This window comes from Orycteropus afer, unplaced genomic scaffold (genome assembly GCF_000298275.1).
Source record: "Orycteropus afer afer isolate SDZICR_OR568_19922 unplaced genomic scaffold, OryAfe1.0 scaffold00184, whole genome shotgun sequence".
NCBI classification, from domain to species: domain Eukaryota; kingdom Metazoa; phylum Chordata; class Mammalia; order Tubulidentata; family Orycteropodidae; genus Orycteropus; species Orycteropus afer.
The window spans coordinates 2,590,433-2,596,363 of NW_006921771.1; positions in this window are offsets into that span (position 1 = coordinate 2,590,433).

Below are 5,931 nucleotides of genomic sequence, written 5' to 3' on the forward strand. Positions count from 1 at the left end.
AAAGACAATACAAGAACAAAATGACAAAATAAATGAAAAATTAGAATGATACAAAATCTACACACAGAAATCCAGAAGATTAATACTAAATTTTCAGAAATAGATAAGACATTGAACAGGCAAAGGAGTAGAATTGAATTGATAGAAGAAAAAAATTAGTGAGATTGAAGGCAAATACCTTACTACTTCTTTGGAAAGAAAAAAAGATCAAAACAAAATGAAGAAAGCCTAAGGTTTATGTGGGATACCATCAAAAGGAATAAACTATGTGTAATCAGAATTCCAAAACAGGAAGGGACAAATAAAACAACAGAAAAAATTGTCAAAAATTCATTGAAAGAAAATTTTCCTGGTATAACGAAATATGAGAATATATCCATTCAAGAAGTCCAAAGAACCCCAAACAGGATAGACCTCAAAAGAAAATCACCAAAACATAGCATCATCAAACTCACCAAAACCAAAGACAAAGAAGGAATCCTGAAAGCAGCATGGGAAAAACAAAAAGTTACCTACAAGGTGCAACCAACAAGACTAATCTCAGATTTCTCAGCAAAAACCATGCAGGTGAGAAGACAATGGGATGGTATATATAAAACCCTGAAAGAGAAAAATTTCCAACCAAGAATTATATACTCAGCAAAATTGTCTCTCAAATATGATGGTGAAATTAGGACATTTCCAGATAAGCAGAAATGAAGGAAATTTGTTAAAACTAGACCAACCTTACAAGAGATGCTAAAGATAGTCTGTTGGACAGAGAAGCAACAATAGCAAACAACAAATGACCATTAACACACATGATGATATAACCCAGAGACCAACCCAGTTATGTTGTTGTTGTTGTTATGTGCCATCGAGTCAGACCCGACTCATAGCGACCCCTCCTTGGCGTCCAAGGCAGTATCACTATGGAAGTAAATTGCCCCATCTTCCTTCAGAGGAGTGGCTGGTGGGTTTGAACCACCAGCCTTCTGGTTAGCAGTCAAGTACCATAGGCACTATGCTACCCAGATATAGAAGTATACAAAGTAAATGAGCCTACAAGATTGTAAACAGGGAACCAGAGACATCAATTGACAAATGAAGACAACTACAACCCAAAAAGATGGAAAAAAAACTGTGTAGTTATAGAACTTCTAGATGGTAGGGAAGTAAAGACAACTACAAGATAGAACAGACTGTTCTAAACATGGGAAGAAAGCTATAAATCACAGGGTAACCTCACATCAAAATAATAACTAAAAAAAAAAAAAGGACCAACACAAATATTTAGCAAATATTAAAACAGTAGCAACAAAGGAAGTGATAAGATTCATAAACAAAGGAACAAAGAAATCAACACCACGAGAAAACACATAACAAAAATGACAGCAACAAATTTGTATATGCCAATAATTACATATCTGGCAAGGGACTTATCTCTAAGATTTATAGAAAACTCCAATGCCTCAACACCAAAGGAATTAGCAATCCAATTGAAAAATGGGCAGAAGACATGAACTGACACTTCACCAAGGAAGATATTCACATGGCCAGCTAATACATGAAGAGATGCTCATGATTATTGGCCATCAGAGAGATGCAAATCAATGCAACAATGAGATACCATCTCACCCTAGCACTGATGGCAAGGTTCAACGAGACAGAAAATAACAAATGCTGGCGGGGATGGGGAGAGATAGGGATTCTCATACACTGTTGGTGGGACTATGAAGTGATAAAACCACTATGGAAAGCAGTATGGCAATACCTCAGAAAGCTGGAATTGGAGATACCATTTGACCCAACAATCCCATTACTAGATATATATCTCAGAGAGGTGAGAGCCAGGACAGGAACAGATATATGCACACCCATGTTCATTGCAGCACTCTTTACAATAGCAAAAAGATAGAAACAACGTACATGGCCATCAGCAAAAGAGTGGATGACCAAACTATGGTACATACACACAATGGAATGCTATGCAGCACTAAAGAATAATGTAGAGCCTACAAAACACTGCATAATAAGGATGAACTTGGAGGATATTATGCTGAGTGAAATAAGCCGATCACAGAAGGACAAATATAGTATTAGTCCATTGTTGCGGATGGTCAAGGAAAGGTTTATATATGGAGGGAAATTTTGTTGGTTGCAGGGGTGGGAATGGAGAGGAGGGACACTGCAGCGGAAAAAAAAAGTATTGACCCATGTCACTTTAGTTTTGTTTATTTCACTGTACATAAATTATATTTCAATAATGTGCAATACAAAATTAATGTAACAAATTAAATAAAATAACTTCACAACCAAAATAATATATATGCTAGTTTTGATTCTGTTCATTGATTATCAGGTACATGTTTATTATGTTTAAATATAACATATACTCAACTATTTGTCAGTTTGTCATACTGTGGTCATTTGCAGATTACTTTGATGCCAGAAGCTGTGCCACTGGTATTTCAAATACCAGCCGGGTCACCCATGGTGGACCGTTTTCATTGGAACTTCCAGATTAACACAGAGTAGGAAAAAGGACATGGAGATCTACTTCCAAAAAAAGATTGGCTAGTGAAAACCTATAGATAACAGTGGACATTATCTTATACAGTGCTGGAAGATGAGCCTCTTAGATTAGAAAGTATTCAAAATAAGACTGGAGAAGAGCTGCCTCCTCAAACTAGAGTCACCGTAATTATGTGAATGGAGTAAAGCTTTCAGAACCTTCATTTGCTCATGTGGCAAGACTTAAAATGAGAAGAAACAGCTCCAGTCACCCATTAGTAATCAGAATGTGAAAAGTACAAAGTATGAATTAAGGAAAATTCAAAGTTAACAAAAATGAAATGAAACACATAAAAATCAATACATATTCTAGGCACTAGTGAACTGAAATGGTATTGGCTGTTTTGACTTGGATAATCATATTATCTACTATGCTGTTGTTGTTGTTATGTGCCATCGAGTCGGCCCCGACTCATAGCGATCCCTCCTTGGGTTTCCGAGGCAGTATCACTACGGAAGTAGGATTGCCCAACCTTCCTTCCGAGGAGTGGCTGGTAGGTATGAACCGCCAGCCGTCTGGTTAGCAGGCAAGTGTCTTAGCCACTATGCTACCAGAGCTCCCTTCTACTATGCTGGGACTGCCAATTTAAGAGGAATGGCATTGCATTCATAGTCAAAAAGAACATTTCAAGATCTAGCCTGATGCATAATGCTTTCAGTAATAGGATAATATCCATATCACCTACAAGGAAGATTAGTTAATATGATTATTCAAATTTATGCATAAACCAGTGATGCCAAAGAAGAATAAATTAAAGATTCCTATCAAGTTCTGCATTCTGAAATTGATCAAACAGTCAAGATGCATTCGATAATTACTGATGACTGGAATAAGAAAGTTGGAAACAAAGAAAAATCAGTTGTTGTTATGTGCCGTCGAGTCAGACCTGACTCATAGCGACCCCTCTTGGGTTTCCAAGGTGGTATCACTGCAGAAGTAGATTGCCTAACTTTCCTTTCGAGGAGTGGCTGGTGGGTTTGAACCATCAGCCTTCTGGTTAGCAGTCAAGTGCCTTAGGCACCACGCTACCAGAGCCCTGAAGGATCAGTAGTAGTTGGAAGTTATGGCCTTGGTGATAGAAACAATGCTGGAACTTACACAATAAAATTTGCAAGACCAATGATTTATTCATTGCAAATACCTTTTTTTCAACAACAATGACTATAAACATGCATCTCACTAATGGAATAGACAGGAATCAAATTGACTGCATTTGTGGAAAGAGAAGATGGAGAAGCTCAATATTATCAATCAGAACAAGACCAGGAATCATCTGAGAACAGACTGTCAATTGCTCCTACACAAGCTCAAGCTGAGACTGGAGAAAATTAACCAAGTCCATGAGAGCCAGATAGAACCCCAAGTATATTCCACTTGAATTTAGAGACCACCTGAAGAATAGATTTCATGCATCAATGATCAAGGACAAGACAAGTTGTGGGATGACATCAAGAACATCATATATGAAGAAAGAAAATTTCATAAAAAAGACAGGAAAGGCAGAGAAGACCAAAAATACATGTTAGAAGAGACTCTAAAACTTGCTGTTGAACATAGAGCAGCTAAAGCGAACAGAAGAAACAATGAAGTAAAAGAATTAATAGAAGATTTCAAAGGGCAGCTCAGGAAGACAAAGCAAAGATTATAATGAAATGTTCAAAGACTTGGAGTTAGAAACCCCAAAGGGAAGAACAACCTTAGCCTTTCATAAGCTGAAAGAATTGAAGAACAAATTCAAACACTGAGTTGTAATATTAAAGGATTGTATCGGCAGAATATTGAATGATGCAGGGAGCATCAAAAGAAGATGGAAGGAATACAAAGTCACTGTACTGAAAAGAATTAGTTGTCATTCAACCATTTCAGGAGGTAGCATAATCATCAAAAACTCACAGTATGAAGGGAGAAATCCAAGCTGCTCTGACAGCAATGGCAAAAAACAAGGCACCAAGAATTGATGGGATACCAATTGAGATATTTCAACAAATGGATGTTATACTAGAAATGCTCATTTGTTGATGCCAATTTGGAAGATAGCTACCTGGCCTACTAACTAGAAGAGATTCATATTTGTGTCCATTCCAAAGAAAGGTGATCCAACAGAATGGAGCAATTATCAACTAATATTAATATTACAATCAAGTAGAAGTTTGCTGAAGATAAAAACACTTGCAGTAGTACATCAACAAAGAACTGCAAGAAATTCAAGCTCGATTCAGAAGAGGACATGGAACGAGGGATATCATTGATGATGTCAGATGATGTTGACTGAAAGCAGAAAATAACAGAAAGGAATTTACCTGTGTTTTATTCACTACACAAATGCATTCAACTGTGTAGATCATAATAAATCATGGATAACATTGTGAAGAAAGGAAATTCCAGAACACTTGATTGTATTCATGTGGAACCTACACATAGACCAATAGACAGTCATTTGCACACAACAAGATACTGTATGGGCTCAAATCAGGAAAGATGTGCATCAGGTTCTGTGTTAGACTGGGGTTCCCCAGAGAAACAAAACCAGTAAAGCTTATATATAATATATAGAGAAAAATTTATCTTAGGAAAATGGCTTACACACTTATAGAAGTTGGCAAGTCCAAAGTTCCTGGATCAAACATCAAGCTGGAGGCTTTTCCACATCAAGCTGGAGGCTTTTCCCAACTTTTGCAGCCACAGAGGCTGAAGAGCTCAAGACTGGCAGGCAGTACACTGGCTGTTGACTCCAACGAATGATGAACCCAAGATCTCCAGGCCGAATGGTGGATTGTTCATTCACAGACAGTTGTAGGCAGCACAACAGAATCCCAATCCACAGAAGAATGTCTCTTTTCCCGGAATGTCCATAGATATACTGGAAGCAGGCCACACCCCTAGGGAAACTCCCTTTCAACAGATTGCCTGTTCAAAACATAATCATCTGATCCCATCATGGGAATAACTACATCGCAACAGCTTAAACCACACAGAATTATGGTCCAGCCAAGTTGGCACGTGGCTCCAATTATCACAATCCACCCCTTGGCAGTTGTACACATTTTCTCAACCATATATAATCTCTAAATAAGGACAATTACAGAATCATATTTGCACCTAACAAGATACGCTAACACATACAACCAAAATACATTAACTTATTTACATTTCACAGTTCATAACAGAAGGAAACAAAAATATTTGATGCACATATACAATGAAGAAATAAAACAATCACAGTCTTCGTTTCTGCACCTGGTCACGTGATCGTAGTTGATATTCAGAACTATCTTCTTCCACCACCCATTCTGTATTTCCCTTGCCCTCAGTAAGCACCTCAGCTGGTCGTGGTTCTTTGCCTGGTGGGGTGACCCAAACCTTCATTCCTGAAGGGT